Genomic DNA, 19,734 nt, shown 5'->3' on the forward strand with positions numbered 1-19,734 from the left:
TGAGGAAACAGCAAGAAAGTTTCTGTGTGTCCAGAGAACTTTTAGGACTTCTCATTCCTTCACCATCTTGAATTTGCAACTGGGCAGAAATGTCCTCCAAATGAGACTGAAACAGGGGCAACTCCCAAAGCAGAACCATGGTGTGTTAGAAAGATTTATCAAGCCCTCTCTTAGTCATCTGTGATTTTCAAGAAAGCAGCACCAGTAAAACTAGCTCTTCCTTGAAAATAAGATGCAGTATACACACACACACACACACACACACACACACACAGGAATAAAAAAGAATGAAATAATGCCATTTGCGGCAACATGGATGGAACTAAACATTGTCATACTGAGTGAAGTAAGTTAGACAAAGAAAGACAAATATCATATGATACTACTTACATATGGAATCTAAAAGAAATGATACAAACCAACTTATTTATAAAACAGAAACAGACTCACAGACTTAGAAAACGAACTTAATGGTTACCGGGGAAGAGTTGGCGGGAGGGCTAAATTTGGAGTTTGGGACTGACATGTACACACTGCTATATTTACAATAGATAACCAGCAATGATCTACTGTATAGCACAGGGAACATTGTTCAATATTTTGTAATAACCTAAATAGAAAAAGAATTTGAAAAAGAGTAGATGAATATATATGTATAACTGAATCAGTTTGCTGTACACCCAAGACTAACACAACATTGTAAATCAACTATACTTCAATAAAATTAAAAACTAATGTAAATGCACTATCCATTTAATGATAGCTTTGAAAGACTAAAGATATAAGTTCTATTTACTATTTAAAGAATGAAAACAACAAAAAACCACGCTCTCCTTACCTTACACACTTGACCCCTCGACCCCTCGACCATGAGGTGATATGTCAGTGCCCTTGCCCTCATTTGCTTAATTCCAACCCCATGTGAACCCCCTTACTCTTGAACATGCCAGGCTGTCATTTCCGAAGGTCTGTGCCCTGGACTTCCTGTTGGTCATAAGGATGCCACTGTCAGCTTATTCAGGTCTCACCTCTAATATCACATTCTCCCTAGGCCACCTTGAGCTGCAATGAAAGTGACTCGACCCCATGTCCTAGTAACTCTCTACCTCATGGTTTATTCTTGTTTGCTCAGAATTTTATTACTATGTAATATCTTACATGTTTCTTTGTTTACTAATTAATATTCAGTGTCTCACAGTCAGAAAGTATACTCCTAGATGGCAGAGTTTTCTTTGGCACTTAATCCCCAGTGCCTAGAACAATGACTGGCTTAGTTAATATCGGATTGTTTAATACTTGATAACAATGATGGCAACGTTTGTTCTCTTAATCAACCCCTTCGATCAATACATAGTATTTTCACATCATATATTGGATATGAAAGCTCAGAAAAGAAATGACCCCCTAACAGGCATGATTTTCTGGAGAAAAGAAAAGAGAGTGGGTACAGGCTTAATACTATGTTTTTAAAGCTATGGTTTCCCCAGTAGTTTTGTAAGGGCTTCCCCAATAGCTCAGCCGGTAAAGAGTCTGCTTGCAGTGCTGAAGACCTGGGTTTGATCCCTGGATTGGGAAGACCCCCTGGAGAAGGAAATGGCAAACCGCTCCAGTATCCTTGCCTAGAAAATCCCATGGATAGGGAAACCTGGTGGACTGCAGTTCATGCGATCGCAAAGAGTCGGGCATGACGGAGCAACTAACAACACACACAGTCTTATAACCCTTGGGTCAAATAGTAAAGCACTGTCTGTCATGTGAAGCAGCGGCTCCAAGGTCAAGCCACTTTGACAGGACCAGTAAATAGGTATTAGGAGATACTAACATAGGCTTAAAAAACTACAAAAGAGAAGCCCTAAATTGCCATCAATTTTTCCCTCTTATAAAACAAATGATGCCCTCTTGCTGAGAGAGGTGCTGAGTCAGTCTATAAAACACACATCTTGGGGAGAAAGGGCAATGGAAGACAGAAGAAAAGGAAAGCTGTAATAGTGGTAACAGAGGAGAAATGTTTCAGGGTTGGATGGTGATGCAACAGCAGCTGCACATTGAGGGGAAAAGATTGCAGATGAAAGACATTTCTTAGGTCTGGATGGATAATGTGTCTAGCTATGGACACAGTATTTGGGTCACTTTTAATGCTGTTGAGTGGAGAATATAATTCCTTTCTAATTACTTTTTTTTGCCAGTTTGTGGCATGTGGAATCTTTGTTCCCCAACCAGGGATTGAACCCACATCCCCTGTAGTGGGGCAGAGTCTTAATCACTGGAGCACCAGGGAAGTCCATCTCTCATTGCTTCTGGATATTGAGTATATTCATATTTTTTAACATAAAGTTCCTCTGTGACTGAACTACCTGGGTCCCTGGACTGTAATGGTTACATGAAAAATACAACTTTAAAACAGCTGACTGAGAATGGAGAATTTCTTTTCCTTCCATTAGTAGCTTGTCATTTGAAACTTAAGCAGAACCAAAAGACTGTTTGCTGGAGACTAAAGTATAAGTTATTTGCTAAAGTCTGATCCAACTCTCGCCAGACCTTGACTCTAGTCTACTACTGGGGAGAAAGAGCTTTTGGGAGGAGAACAGAAGGGACTTCACATGTTCCTACAGACAGACTCTGGGATGAAAGGTGGCCAGTTTGGGTACGGATTTGGGTATAGCAACAGGACACTGTTTCTGTTTTCCCAGCTAGAATTTCCTGCTGAATGATGTGCAGGGTGAAGAAAACAGAGGCTCAAGGGGACCCTGGAGGGATGAGGAGCATGGGATCAGTTCTGGCCAGGCTTGGATGTGTGACCTCAGGTTGGTCTGTGTGCATGCTATCCTGTCGCCTGCATGCAGGGGAGTGATACTTTCTTTATGTACAGAAAAGATGATTTGTTTGCGGATTCTAACCTAAGCAAAAATGGTCCCTGGAATGAACTGAGTAGGCCAACAGGTGATGAACCAAATGCAATGAGCAGATGAGAAGGGCACTGGATTGCAGAGGTGCCTTGTGACCTTGTGAGGATCCCTTCCCTCTCTGGACCTCACTATGTTTATATGTGAACAAAGAGGACTAGACAAGACATTCAGGCAGCTCTCCTCCCTTGGATATTCTTCTGGTTAGCAAAACTGCAGGTCAGTATGCTTTTGCTGTTGCATAATCCTCAGAAACTTGAAGCTTAGAATAAAATCAGGATACAGAAATAAGGCAGAAGACAGCATCAAGAGAGAAACAAAAAGAACTGCACAAGAAAGGCACCAATTAGAGTAATGGAAAATCATTAATTTGCTCAGAGAAAGAAAGTATTATTAAAAAAAAAACTTAGCAGATTTTCTCCTGCAACAAATATTTCTGAGAGGTGAGGAACTGTAGATGCAAAATCTCTTTTTTCTCCCTTTATTTCTTACTCTTCACTGCTGGTCTGAAAATCTGACTTTCTTTAATGACACATGAGGCTCTCCACGATCTGCCCTGTCTTTGCTACTTTATCTCTTTGTAATCCTTCCCGATCTTCCATTACCATGGCCACTTCAGACTCCCTCACTTTGTACGTTGTTACCTGTATTAGTTTGCTCAGGCTGCTATAGCAAAACACCACAGACTGAGTGGCTTAAACAACAGAAATTTATTCCTCAGAGTTCTAGAGCTGAAGATGCTGGCTGTCCACGATGAAGGTGCTGGCGGGTTTGGTTTCTCCTGAGACCTTTCTCCTTAACTGGCAGATGGCTGCCTTCTCACTGTCTCATGCGACCTCTTCTCAGTGCAGAGGAACCCCTGGTGTCTCTCCTTCTTCTTATCAGGACACCACTCATGTCAAATCAGGACCCCACCTTACTGGCCTCGTGTAACTTGATCATCTCTTTAAAGGCCCTATCACCGATATAGTCACATTGTGAGGTACAGGAGATCAGAGCTCCGGTATATGAATTTCGGGACATGATTCAGTCCCTCTCACCATCTCACAGACTTGGTTCAAGTTTCTGCGTCCCAGAATGGTGTATCCACTTTTCTTTCAAAATCCTATGCATCCTTTAATTCCATCTCAAAACACTTTCCTCTTTTCCTTTCTTCACTTATCACCCCTTCTCTCTGTAACTAGCTTTTCTTTTAATTGAAGAAGTAACACTTGTACACAGTATGCTAACAAAAACATAAAAGTGCTATCCTATAGATGATAAAACTCTTTCATACCCCAAGTCTCCCATCTGCAAACGGTTAATGCCAGCTGGAGACTCTCTTATCCCATCCATGATACCCACATCCCGGCCATTAGACCACACTGCTTAGAGGGAAGAGATAATTCTAAGTGAGGGGTGGACAAGGACATCAGAGACTGCTGAATATCCTCTTATACAAGGTCCTTCCCAAGTCCCGATGATTAGATCTGCCCTTGAGCAGTGGGACTGAGAACAGCCTGGAGCTTCATGATTCGTGCAGACTTGGATTTGAATACAAGCACTAGAACTTTCAAGTTGCATACTTTGGACAAAGTGTTTCCATCCCTTCAGGCCTCTGTTTACTTGACTATAAAGTAGAGACAGTCATACCTCCTGTACCTGTGGGATGGAAAAAGAGATTGCTTCTGAAATGCTGTGTGAATGGCTAGCAGCAATGCTGCAGAAATGGCCTTCCTTTCCATCGACCTCTGTGCCTCCGCAGGACTCCATGGCTTCTCCATGGCTTCTGCAGGCCGACTGCTCTCAGCCACTCCCACGGTCCCTTCGCAAGCAGGGCCCAGGTAGGTGGAGATTTACATCTTTGAAGACCCCACTGATTCTAACTATGTACCTATTTAGGCAATAAATAAACATTCAAATCAATTAAAAACTGAAGCTGTCTGGCACACAAAAAGCAAAGTGTTCTGTTTTGTGGCAGAAAGATGTGGGCGAGTAACCCAGTTCTGTCAGCTAATTGAGCTGTGGCCTCAGGCAAGTCATTTAAGCCGCTTTCATCAGAAGGTTTCTTATCTGTAGAGTGTGGGTGGCCATCTCTACCTCATGGGGCTTGTGGGAGGGAAACTGAGAGAAGCGCAGAGCTGCTGCAGGACAGTCACATAGAATGAGGAGGACCTTTCTTACCAGTTTTTGCTTTCCCTTCCCTGTGAAATTCCCCTTTAGGTACACAGCATCCCTGTATCCCCTCTTTGTGTCCCCTCCTTATCTCGAGAGCTCACCGGGCTGGAGGGAAGATAAGAAACCAAAGTGTGTGCAAATATTGTCAGAGTTACTCTTTCCCTAAGTTCTGACAGTTTGAAACTGCCTTGCTGAAATTTTCTGTTGCATTGTCAAATTGACTTGTGTGAGTCATCTCTAAGGTAATCATTAGAGAAAGCCTCACAGGATAATTTACTTAATGATGGAATCCACATTGTTCTGCTGTCCTCCGAATCCACAGTCAGCAGTTGAGCAGCAGGACATCAGTCCATCTGTGATCCTTTTGGGTCCACCCAACAACTTCTGTGCAGTTTTTAACTATAGCATCCAATTCTCTGGCACCTCATTTGATATTCCAGAAACTCCCATTTGAGGTTTTAACTGAGATCTATTCAGGATATAGGGGCTTCCTAGGTGGCTCAGTGGTAAAGAATCCACCTACCAATGCAGGAGACATGGGTTTGATCCCTGAGTCAGGAAGATCCCCTGGAGAAGGCAATGGCAACCCATTTGAGTATTCTTGCCTGGGAAATTCCATGGATGGAGGAGCCTGGCGGGGAAAGCACCTCGGACAGCAAGGAGATCAAACTAGTCACTCCTAAAGGAAATCAACCCTGAATATTCATAGGAAAGACTGATGTTGAAGCTGAAGCTCCAGTACTTTGACCATCTGATGCAAAGAGCTGCATCACTGGAAAAGACCCTGATGCTGGGTAAGATTGAGGACAGGAGGGAAAGGAGGTGACAGGATGAGATGGTTGGATGGCATCACCAACTCAATGGACATGAGTTTGAGCAAACTGTGGGAGACAGTGAAGGACAGGGAAGCCTGGCGTGCTGCAGTCCATGGAGTTGCAAAGAGTCAGATATGACCTCATGACTGAACAACAGCAACAAATGGCAAAGCATATCATGCACTTACTCTCTGATCCCATCGCAAGTCCCCATCTCCCAGATTATATCCTGAATTATTGTTGTTGTTTAGTCACTAAGTCATATCCGACTCTTTACAACTCCAGAGACTACAGCATGCCAGACTCCTCCATTCATGGAATTTCCCAGGCAAGAATACTCAGATGGGTTGCCATTTCCTTCTCCAGGGGATCTTCCTGACGCAGGGGTCAAACCCATGTCTCCTGCATTGGTAGGTGGATTCTTTACCACTGAGCCACCTAGGAAGCCCCTATATCCTGAATAGATTTCAGTTAAAAACAGGGTCAGGCAGGCCACCAGGCAGGCTTGCGGTAAGTGTGTGAGCAGGCAGATAGATTTAAAAGCAGGAGACAGTTTTTCCAGGACAGTGGTCTTCAGACATTTTATTGCCAGGATTTCTTCACATTTGTAAAAATTATTGCTCATGTGGGTTATATCTAGCAATAGTTGTCACATTAGACATTTTATAAAGAAGTTAAATTGTTGTGAGTTTATCTCAAAATAGCAATAATAAGCTGTTAACATTAGCACATTAATAATACACATCATGTGGCCTCTGGAAAACTCCATTTTACATTTAAGAAAGAATAAAAGTGAAAAGTCAGTTAATGCCAGTATTATTATAAAAGGTTGATCTCATGAACCTCCAAAATGGGTCTTGAGGACCTTTGAGAGCCACAGGTCCAGACAAGGACACTGGAGGTTAAAGGGCTGAGAGAGAGGGAAAGAGAGAATGTGTTTCAGTGTTTGTGATATACATGAATCTTTCTCTCTTTTGGTAATAATGATAGCTCATTGTTTACTTTGAATTAGATACTAAGCTAATTCACAGTTATTATTTCATTTAATCTCCATAACAACTCATGAGAGGCAATATATTATTACATGAATTTTAGAGATTAAGAAGTGAGACAGATTTTAGAGAGGTTAAAACTCAAAGAGAGGCCAAATTTCCGTGACAAATATCAGAAAAGAACAAAACAGGTTTCTAATGCAAACTTCTGTGAGGTATATGCTAAAGCATGTAGATAGAAAACAAAAAGACTTGAGGAATACTCTCCTACAAAAAACTCCAGGTTAAAGGTTATTTAACCCTGAAGGATGACAAGAACGACTTCCTGGTTAGGTTCTAGGGAGATGGGGGGAGCTGGCTGTGGTGGAAGCCGCCATGTGCTGTCCACAGCCTCCTCAGAGCTAAGTCACCCAATATTAACTGCTGACTGCTCTCAGTGAGTTCCTTTCTGGGAATTATTCTCAAAAAGAGGGCTGCCGACTATGGAAGGTAGCATGGAGATTCCTCAATAAACCAGGAATAAAACTGCCGTTTGACCCCACAATCCCACTACCAGGCATATATTCTGAGGAAACCAAAATTTAAAAAGGTACAAAGGCACCCCAGTGTTCATTGCAGCACTGTTTATAACAGCTGGGACATGGAAGTAAGCTAGATGCCCACTGACAGATAAATGGATAAAGAAACTGGTACATATAAACAACGGAATGTTAGTCGTAAAAAGGAGCACATCTGAGTCAGTTCTAATGAGGAGGATGAACCTAGAGCCTATTACACAAAGAGAAGTAAGTCAGAAAGAGAAAAACGAACATTGTATATTAACACATATGCATATATATATATATATTTCTGTGTGTGTATATATGGAATCTAGAAAGATGGTACTGATGAACCTGTCTGCAGGACAGCAACGGAGACACAGACATAGAGAACCGGCTTATGGACACAGGTCCAGGGAGGAAGGAGAGGGTGAGACGAATGGAGAGAGTAACACGGAAACATGTATGCTACCACATATAAAATACATAGCCAATGGGAATTTGCTGTATCACTCAGAGAACTCAAACCAGAGCTCTGCAACATCCTAGAGGTGTGGGAAGGCATGTGAGGGGGGAGGGACATTTAAGAAGGAGAGAACATATGTATACCTGTGACTGACTCCCATTGATATATGGCAGAAACCAACACAATACTGTAAAGTAATTATTCTTCAATTAAAAATAAATAAATTTATATATATATATATATAAAAAGAGGGCTGTTAATCCAAGGTCACACTGATTGCCCAGGGGCAGTCCAAAGCCAGGGCTAATTAGCAGTTATATAAAAGCCCTTACTACAAGGCAGGACAATTCTGAAAGGCCATCCAACTGCAGATATCCCCAGGAGATCTGAGGGGGCCTTTCTTGCCTGTGCGTTACTGTCCAGTACCTCCCTTGGCCCAGGCCTGTGGCCTTCATTCTCCTGAAGGTGGTCCTGAGGGCACTTCTCAATCAATATCCTGCCACCAAATCTCTTTTTCAGTCTATTAACCAGAGAACTAATCTGAGACAAATTCCCAAGTCTTCCACCATTCAGAATAGTTCACTCCAATTCCTTTTAAGTATTAGGTCTCTGTAGGGTTAATATTAAGCCTCTTTACACTCCACAACCAATAGAACAGTCCTGATTTATGCTTATCCATCCTTCCAGCGACAGTCTTTTCATTTCATGTTGGACACTTTAGATTTCGACAGTTCTTTCTATTAGTGGAAGTCTGCCTGCCTGAAAGTTTTCCACGTGGAACTTTTCAGACCCACCCATTCATTCTTGCATGATGGGCTGCACATACACATTACAATCTGGGTGGATATATGAGAGCCTCACCAGTCAGTGAGCTAGATGAGACAGCATTTTAGTGTTTCCTCATCCCGAGGTTTTCTGATTTTAGGCAAGTTTTTCTGGTAAGCTGTTCATAATAGGCAGTCTCCCCCTTTCCAATCTCTACCTTCCATGCAGACTTGGATCCTCATACCATGGAGAGGTGATAGCCTAACAAGCTTCCTTCTGATTCTTCATCTATTTTCTCTTATAGTCCAACAGGGGTTGGAGATTTAAGGCCACTTAGCTCCATGGTTTTCAGTTTGACCTCAGATACTGTCTTTCTTGTGAACCAACTTACTTTTGCGCAGTCTCATCTTCCCTGCTGTGCTCTGGAAGTAGGACAATTTTGAGTGTTATTTTTAATCACGTAGCACTCAGGGAGATAATGATATTGATTAAAATATGAGTCTAAGAAAGGCAATTCGCTTGGAGAAGGTTGCATGGAAGAACTGTGCCTTGACTCCAAAACTCCACTAGATGGCATTTCATTAAAGCAGTATTGCTACTGTGTTTATTAGAGGGAATTGTGCATGATATTATTCTTAAAGGGATACTAGTAAACTCCTCAGAGATTTAGAGGAGGAGTTTAAATCCTTTTAATCACTCCACATTTCCATAGTAGAGTGAGGATTCTAAAACAAAAGCTTGTCTTATTTTTTAAGATAAAATACCCAGATCCATGCCTGGCAAATCTAGTACAGCCTAAAGAGAGAATGGAGAGATTCTTAAAGATTTTTAACCTGAATTCCAACACTAACTTATTTATGTGACCTTGTGCAAGTTATTTTCCCTCTCTGGGCTGATTTCTTCTTTTATATAAGGGGAGAGAGCAAACTAGACAATCTTCTAAGGTCTTTTTACTTCTACTACTCAAAATTCAATTTCATTCATTAATGTGTTTAAAGGACAAGCTTTTTAATACCTTCATCACCGAATTTTTAATGAAGATAAAACTTGACTGTTGATTTGTTTATAAAATACTTACTATGAAATATTATTGTGATTTTAGGCAATTCTAATTTTTATTGTTGAAGAAGACCTTTTAGAGGCAGTTTTTCCTCACATTGAGTTTCAGAATCTTTTATTTCAAGCCAAACAATTTCAGCGGTTGACAACATTTTTTCTACCCTTTCAAGCCGTTGTGGAATGAGCATCTTTGAAACTCATCTGGGAGAGCAAGAGAGATCTTCGCAGATTATTATCAGCATTAGACAGGAGAAGTGCACTCAACAGTCTTGTCCAGTTCTCCTGAAGAATCCTCTTTAAAGTTTCCATTTTCCAGATTGTTTTTACTTGAATTACAGCAGATGCCACTGAACAGAGGCTTATAATATAGTACAATGTCATATAATATTTTCTCCTTTTTTCTATCTCTAAGCCTTAATAAAACAGAAGGGATAATGTCTTCAGAACCCAAGCTCCTATGGACCTGTGGATTCTGTCTCAGGGGAAGGCAGTTTTAACTCTTTGAGAGGATTACTGCTCTCCTATGGACATTGAATAATGCTGCATTGATTTCATGGTTTGAAATCCACGTCTCCCTCATTTTCACTGCTCCCTTACCCCAGAGTCACAGAACTTAGGGCTACTGAGGTCAGAAAGAACTTGGTTGGTTGCCTGCCTCTATGTTTTTCAATGGGTGTTCCATGAAACAAGAGCCACTGTGGGTAAAAGAAATGGCTCTTTTTTTTTTTTTTTGGTCAAATAAGCTTCAGGAAGGTTGCAAAGAATTGTTACAGTATACATCAGCGTTTTAACTCTCTGGGGTTTTCTACAGTAAAGGGACTTGTTCCTGGAACCCTTTGTTTGGCAAACCTATGAAATGTCTTTTTAGGGCTTCCCAGGTAGTGCTTCTAATAAAGAAGCTGCCTGGCAATGCAGGTTAGACTTAAGAGACTTGGATTTGGTCCCTGGGTTGGGAAGATCCCCTGGAGGAGGGCACAGCAACCCACTCCATGGACACAGGAGCCTGGCAGGCTGAAGTCCTTAGGATTGCACAGAGTCGGACGCGACTAAAGCGACTTAGCATACATGAAATGCTTTGGAGAGACAGTGCTAATTTAACCATTTTATGTTATAAATAATGAAGAAACAGTTCTGTCAAGAATAAAGTCAAAGAGAAAACTCTAACTTTAAAAGATACATGCACCCCAATGTTAATAGCAACAATATTTACAAAAGTCAAGGCATGCAAGCAACCTAAATGTTCATTGACAGATGAATGGATGAAGATGTGGTACATATATGCAATCGAATACTACTCAGTCATAAAAAAGAATGAAACAATACCGTCTGCAGCAACATTGAGATTATCATACTAAGTGAAATAAGTCAGAGAAAGACAAATATCTTCTGATATCACTTATATGTGGAATCCAAAAAATGATACAAATGAAATAATTTACAAAACAGAAATAGGCTCACAGGCATAGAAAACAAGCTTATGGTTACCAAAGGCAAAAGGAATAAATTGGAATTTGAGATTAACAGATAAGACTACTATATATAAAACAGATAAACAATAAGGACCTACTGTATAGCACAAGGACCTATATTCAATATCTTGTAATAATCTACAATGGAAAAATATCTGAAAAAGAATATATATATACACTAAATCACTTTGTTGTAATGTGAAACACTGTAAATCAACAATATTTCAATTAAAAAATAAAAAGTAAAAAAGAATAACATGGAAAGTGTCATTACCATATATAAAATAGATAGCCAATGGGAATTAGCTGTATGGCTCGGGAAACAAACCGCAGCTCTGTATCCACCTAGAGGGGTGGGATGTAGAGGGAGATGGGAGGCAGGTTCAAAAGGGAGGGGATATATGTATAACTGTGGCTGATTCATGCTGAGGTTTGACAGAAAACAGCAAAATTCTGTAAAGCAATTATCCTTCAGTAAATAAATAATAATAAAAATAAAAGAATAAAGTCAAGAATTTAGTCACATTAAAAATGTAGGGGAAGCACTGGACTCAGAACACTGGCTTTCAGCTGTGATTTTTCCCCATACATTTCAATTGCAGAGTCAAATCTAAAAAATCCTCTACAGTTTTTCAAAATGAAATATGAATTGCACACATTTTAAAACAAAAATGACCCCATACAGTGTTACTTACTGTCATTTTACTAGGAAGCAAAGAAAGACAGAGAGGTTACGTGAGAGGTTGGGTGACCTTCTCAAGATCATACAACTAAGTACAAGCAGAACTAGAGACAAGAGGTGAATTTGCTTAATGTCTATCTAGCTATGGTATGCATACTTATGTCTTTTGTCCACATTGACCTGTGTCTTTGAATTAAGAATGAACATTATGTCTGTCATCCTGTACATGCGTCATTATCAACCATTAAAAAACTTCAGTTGAATAAAGTTGCTCCTTTTGCCTTAATGGAAGGTGACTATAGTACAGATATGTTTTGATGGCACTGTTTTGATGGGAAGAACTAATAAAAATAAGTATCAGAATGAAAAATGTCAAACACATAACTTAGAACTCATGTTCTTTAAAGTTTGGCTTGACTTATACCAACCAAATTAGTGAGAAATTGTGTTCTTAAATTAAAAAAAAAAAAAGCATCGAATTATAGCCCTGAGTAGCAGTGACAAAGGGCCCAAATATTAAAGATAATAATAGTTATAGAAATATAGGCAGATAACATTCACTAGATATTTCTGCAGTGCCAGACTCTATGCTAAGGACTCATATACATCTAACCTTTGCACTAACTCTATAAGGTAGGCATGCCCATTTCATGGATGTTCAAGCTAAAGCTCAGGAAGGTTAACAGATTAGTAAAAGGTCACACAGTAGCAAGTGGGAGAAATAGGATCTGAACCTATGAAGTTAGTTTCTAGAGTCAGTGTCCTTAACTACTTTACAATATTAAAATGCCACACTGCAAAGTAAATCTGAAAATATCATACAGAAATGTCTTCCTTCTTTGAGATCCCTCTTGCTCAGCAGGAAATATGAATCCCCATCCTTCCATCCATTTACATGAGTGAGTTCATTGCTGACCACTCCCTAGATAAGGCTATACTGCTTTTTATTTTGAGAACCTCTTAAAGAATGAATATCAGCAGAGACATCACTTTGCCCACAACGATCCGTACAGTCAAAGCTATGATTTTTCCAATAGTCATATATGGATATGAGAGATGGACCATAAAGAAGGTTGAGAGCTGAAGAATTGATGCTTTCCAATTGTGGTGCTGAGGAAGACTTTTAAGATTTCCTTGGACAGCAAGATCAAACCAGTCAATTTTAGAGAAAATCAACCCTGAATATTCACTGGAAGGACTGATGCTGAAGCTGAAGCTCCAATACTTTGGCCACCTGATGTGAAGAGCTGACTCATTGGAAAATACTCTGATCCTGGGAAAGATTGAAGGCAGAAAGAAAAGGGGGCAATAGAGAATGAGATGGTTGGATGACTCATCACTGACTCAATGGGCATGAGTCTGAGCAAACTCTGGGAGACAGTGAAAGACAAGGAAGCCTGGCACGGTGATGTTCGTGAGGTCACAAACAATCAGACACAACTTGGTCAATGAATAACAAAGCATTTCTAGTTTCATATATAATGGAATTACATGGCTTGGAGAAGGAACTGGGCTGACAGTAAATTTCCCTGCTCTGAGAAGAAAGAGTTTGCCAAAAAAGAAAAACAATGATGTTGATAAAATGACCTTAAGTGTAGTCTGACCTTAAGTGGTCTATCAAAAAGTATTTGTCTGATTTCATTTGCACAAGGTACCTAGAATAGTCAAATTCATAGAGTTAGAATGTACACTGGGAGATACCAGTGGGGATGAGGAGTTAGTGTTTGATGTGGACAGAGTTTCAGTTTAGGAAGCTGAAAATTCAGGTGATGGATTATGAGAATTGCACAACAAAGTGAATGCACTGAGCGCCACTGAACTCTATAGCTAAATATAGCTAAAATAGCATGTTTTATATTATGCGACTTTTACTGCAATTAAAAAATTGCATTTTGACAGTTTTCCAAAATGTGCTCATATCCAGGATGCTGGTTCATCTAAACATCCCCTGTAACAACTTTTGTTTACTTTCTCTTATGACCAAGGTGATGATAGAAGCTCCCTTGCCTTTTGGAGAACAACTAGCCCTTGTTTAAATGGCTGGTTCCATGGCTCTGGGAAGGCTGAAGTGTCACCAAAACTTCTAGGAGTTCTCAGGAGCTTGCTTCCTCCTGGTGACTTCTCTCTCAAAGTCTGCAGTCATTGTGGGGTTGGCCTACTCTCCTCTTTCCAGGGAAATAAAGTTACTCCCATTTTGTGAGTTATATCACCTTACCGAACATTTGGAGGGTCAAAGGGGAGAGCATACACTGTGTCCTGCAAAGCTTTCTGCCACCTCTGCCCTCCCCTGCCCCCACTTCTCCCCTCCTCTCTCTCCACCCTCTCCTCTTTCCCACTTAGGAACAAATTTCGTTTCCTGCCACTAGCAAGTAGCTCTGCCCTTCTCTGAAGGCTCCCTGTAAGCTGACATGCATTCCCCACAGCCACTCAATGACCCAAAGAGAGCCTCTCATGGCATTCTTCCAAGGTATGTGCTTTGCTCTGTAATAAATTCTGTAGCACACCCCTGAGAATAAATTTTTCTCTACTTGCTGTAACCATATGTGCTTGAAAATAGAAAAATCATGTCTTTTCTTTTAAATTCTGTGCTTTTGACTTCTCACCAATGCACTCAACCTAATCTTTCTAGTTATTTAATGCTAATACTTTGCAAAGAAAATGTTTCTATTTTTAAAAAAATACTATGCTTCTAAGTCATCTCTTATCTCATGTCTCCTTGCTGTTCTTATAAAAGGAGAGTGGCATTAGATGTTGCTTAATTTTCTTCAAAGATAAACAAAAAAAAATGAGACCCAGGGAGGTGAAACAGGTTGTCAGAATTCAACCTGTCACGTATCTGGCACCAGCACCCATGTTCTTTCTGGATGTACTCCTTCACATCTGATGTGCTTTCCCCAAAATATAGCTCAGAGCATCGTAGGTTTCAGTGGTGTGTGTACACAGCAGCAAACTCTACAGTGCAGTTCTGGGGCTGGTGAAATGTTAGTCACTCAGTCAAGTTTGACTCTCTGCGACCCAATGGACTGTAGCTCCCCAGGGTCTTCTGTCCATGGGATTCTTCAGGCAAGAATACTGGAGTGGGTTGCCATTTCCTTCTCCAGGGGAATCTTCCTAACCCAGGGGTAGAACCTGGGTCTCTTGCTTTGCAGGCAGATGCTGGAGCCCACCACACAGAGAGAAAGGTTAGACAAAGGGGACAAAGACAAAGAGATAAAAAAAATTCTCCATCATTACTAGTCCTCCATGGGCTTTGGTTAAGTTATCTGGGAGCAACTTTTCTTCATCCTGCAGGAGGCAAGTGCTTTAAATTTAATCAGATCATGATACAATTTGAAATAGCTTCCTTTTGCTCTTGGGTCAAGATTCAAACTCTTGTACATGCCCTGCCTCCTTTTCTTCCTCACCTGAGTTACCTGTTCCCTCTTTTGATCAACTCCAGACAGCTGGCCTCTTTGCATTTCTGCAAATAAGCCATGCTACCTTCTGTCCCAGGCTCCCTCCACATGTTCCAGTCTCCTAGCCTAAAATTACATCCTCTCATTCCACCTGCCATCTTTCCACCTGGTCGACTTCTTTTGGTTCTATGATTTCCATTTATTTGTCTTCTCTTTTGAAAAGCTCTTCCCACCAGCTTGTCTTGAAGAGACTTCCCTCCATTTTGCCCTATTTGTATTGATATTATTTTTTATAGTCTCTTGTTCCGTGAACCCTTGTTAAGCTCTGAGGGCAATGCTGAATGTAGTTCTTGGCACATAATAAACTTTCAATAAATAATGCTGTATGAGTGAATGAATGAACGAGCATGGAAGATACGCTTTTCTGCCTGTGCTCAGCTCATATATCTGTTCACCGCACAAATGCCTGGTAGATTCCCCAGTCGTGCATGGATTAAGGGAAACCAGGGTTTGAGCTGTCAGAGGCCCTGCCATCAGACACTTAAAATAGAATGCAAAGCTGTCTGGGAGGCAAGTTTGGAGCACCATAACTGAGCACAGACTTTGTCTTTGGAAAACCTTCTTATCTACCACCTTCCAGAATCTCCTTAAGGCTGCCCAACACGTTCTGTGCCCAATACATCATGATGAACCTTTAAACTGCCAGGTCAGCGGTATTAAACGTGCATGACTCCTCCATCCTGCTGTGGTCCCAGTGATTGTCAGGCCTTGATTTTGCAATTTCTGAAAGAACTGCAAGGACTCTTAGGATTAATAGCTGAATTTAATCTGTTTGTTTATCACAGATCGAGAAGGCCAATCTGCCTATTTCCTCTTAAAAGGGAAAACATTTCTTAAATTATACATTAGAATGCTTATTCCAACTCTCCTCAACCTTAAGAGCCCACACAATCCTGAAAAATCCCTGAACTTACCCAGTCTTACTGCTAATTCTCTGTAAATAATTTTTCTGTCTCTCATCTTGCCATGTAATCACACAAATTCACATACTGTCACGTAAACAATATTGCATTATTATTTAGCTATTTTAGGTGTGTGTGTGTGTGTGTGTTTTCTGTCTCTTTATGGTGTTCCTTGAGTATAAGAACATATGCACTTCCTTTATAAACCCCATAGTGTTTAGCTTGGTCCTAGATGTTCCTTAAGACCTCAAAGAGGTAGGTCCCATAATGATATATCACAGTTTGGGTTCTCCAGAGGCAGACAAAGAGATGAAGTTCGGTTTACAGGTTCGCTTGCTCCTTGGAAGAAAAGTTATGACCAACCTAGACAGCATATTAAAATGCAGAGACATCACTTTGCTGACAAAGGTCCATCTAGTCAAAGCTATGGTTTTTCCAGTAGTCATGTATGGATGTGAGAGTTGGACTATAAAGAAAGCTGAGCACCGAAGAATTGATGCTTTTGAACTGTGGTGTTGGAGAAGACCCTTGAGAGTTCCTTGGACGGCAAGGAGATCCAACCAGTCAATCCTAAAGGAAATTGGTCTCAAATATTCTTTGGAAGGACTGATGCTGAAGCTGAAGCTCCAATACTTTGGCCACCTGATGCGAAGAACTGACTCATTGGAAAGGACCCTGATGCTGGGAAAGATTAAAGGCGAGAGGAGAAGGGGACAACAGAGGATGAGATGGATGGATGGCATCACCAACTCGATGGACATGAATTTGAGCAAGCTCTGAGAATTGGTGATGGACAGGGAAGCCTGGCATGCTGCAGTCCATGGGATTGCAAAGAGTCGGACATGACTGAGTGACTGAATTGAACTGAACTGAACTTGCAGGATATTTGTCAGGGATCAATGCATGTGGAAGGAAGGTGGAAGAAGAATTGGGCAGATGGAGAAGTCCAACTGAGTTGCAGACCCTACAAAGCCTCAGTCAACCCAGCCCTATAGAGTTGTTCCCCAAAGTCCCAGCACAACAGGGCCTCTACATCATCTAGCTGCTGCCTTGATCAGTCACGGTACATGAGGCTCCCTCAGAAGGGCCTGCCTTTGTGGGCCCTCCTGCACTGATATAGGCCCAGAGCAGCTATCAGCCGAGGTGGCCTGCTGACAACTGGGGAACATGTCTTGCCATGAAGGGAAATCTGGGTGGCACTTCGCCTTGTCTATAATGAAGCAGATCACCAAAAGCCATATGAGATTAAAGTTTAATAATTACCTGTGGAACTGAATCCTATTGGCCAGATCTCTGACTAAAGTGAAAGACCACCCTATGAACCCAGATACTACCTAATAAGAAAAAAAGAACAGTGGCACCTTGGTCTGGAAATGATAAGGGGAAGATAAAGCATCCTCCTAAATTTAAAAGGTTTTTGGACACATACGAAAACTTACATTTCCAAAACCCACCCAGGATGGTTCCTTTTCACAGACAGTTCTGATTCCATGAGTAGAGAAATGCTCTCCGCCCAACCACACATTCAATTCAAATTATTTCCCCAGCAGGGCCTTAAATCTCTACCCTTTTAATGTGTGTGACAACATGACATCATCTGACTCACATAAAATCCTATGAAATAGCAATAGTTTCTCTTTACTGAAAGTCTGCTGTGTATTCGGCATTTTACACATCTGTTTCTTAACATTTGTGGGGTTATGAGCCTGATCTTGTGCTAAGCCCTTTTTAGGGATCATCTCATTTAATCATAACAACAACAGTATAATGTAAAATCTCTTATTCCTATTTTAGAGACAGGGAAATTACAATTTACCAAGAGGAAACAACTTGCCCCTACAAGGTAGGAAACTGCAGAACCAGAATTTAATCTAAGCAGTCTGCCCCCAGGGGGATTTTAAAATTTTCTTTACAACAAGGACACCACTCTCTCATTAAAGACTCTAGCCTATTTTTTGAAATTTGTTTCATAAGTCCTTTAGGGTTTCAGAGCCTCAGGGATTTGATCTCAAGGTTTAAGAGGGTAGAAAACTATTGTGCCTAACAATATCAAGGTAAAGAACTCAAGTTTCCCAAGAAGGAATGAGAGTGACCAGGTGGACTGGTCCGTCTGTGGACAAAGGGTTGATGAGCATCCTTGCTCTTGTCTTATCTGTGGCAGCTCAGCTGATGCTCTTTAGGAGAGAAAAAAACAAGTAATGAAAAGTGGAAAAAAATCACATATGTAATCAAAACATCCTCCTCAATCTTACAAAAGCTTCAGCAAAATTAATCTTGCTAGTGAAGAAGACACTTGTGTGAGTGGATCCCTTAGAGAAGCTGGAGGAGGTGCGAAGATCTGAGTAGCTTCTGGGTGATCACAGAGATAGCCCACTGAAACAAAGGCTCCCCAAAACAAGGGGACAGCTGATAACTGGGTTTCCCTTCCATTTAAAACAACCTATTGGGTGAGTTGGGCTTCCCTCATAACTCAGTTGGTAAAGAATCTGCCTGCAATGCAGGAGACTGGGTTCGATTCATGGTCCGGAAAGATCCCCTGGAGGAGGGCAGGGCAACCCACTCCAGTATTCTTTCCAGGAGAATCCCCATGGACAGAGCAACCTGGTAGGCTACAGTCCATGGGGTCGCAAGAGTCAGACATGACTTCGTAACTAAAGCACCACATTGGGTGAGTTGATGTTTCCACCTTGTGGTTGAAAAAACATTGACTGTGAGACATGACTTTGCCAAAGGTCACAGAGAGAATAATGACAAACCAGGTTCCATAGCCTGAGCTTATTTTTCTATGACCTTCAACAGTCATCAGAAGAGGTCAGGGGAAACATAAAAACAAACAAAAAGCTGTTAATATTTTGATTCCACTCTTAAGTCCTTAATTTTAATCTCTTCGACCTGAGCAGAAAAAGCTAAATGAAAAGTGAAAGCCACAGATAAGACTCCTTCTGAGTGACTGTGCATGTAATATAAGGGGGCTCTGATCCCCCATGCTTCCCCCACAAGGACAGTCATCACTGCATAATGAGGTTACAGCTCTTGCAGGAGATACAGAGAGCCAGGGGATTTCAGCCTCAGAGAGCTAGAGAGGCTACGCATCACAACCCTTCAAAATCAGGGATCCTGTTCCTATCCATGACATCTCTGCAAAGCAGTCATAAAATTGAAATTCAGGGAGATCCAAGTGTTACTTCAGGATACAGGTACCTAGCCCTCCAAGGAACACCCCTGTTTAGATAAAAAGGAACCTGAAACCTGAGAGCTGGCTATTGGTGTCACATCAAAACCCTAGCCAGAGGACTCTCTTCTGGTTGTTTCATTTGCACTGAAACAGGCGTGCCTGCCAGTAGAGATTTCAGCCCCAGATGTCCTCATTTGACCCACACTTGGATGGGTAGAAAGAAGCAGACCATCAGTCAAAGGTTCTCAACTTTGAACATTTAATCTGTAACAGGGTGTTCCTGGTGCAGATGGCAGAACAAATAATAAGAGAGATGAGATCCTTGCTTCAGGATGCTGACAGTCTCAAGGGCAAG

Source organism: Muntiacus reevesi, chromosome 1 (genome assembly GCF_963930625.1).
Source record: "Muntiacus reevesi chromosome 1, mMunRee1.1, whole genome shotgun sequence".
Taxonomy (NCBI): Eukaryota; Metazoa; Chordata; class Mammalia; order Artiodactyla; family Cervidae; genus Muntiacus; species Muntiacus reevesi.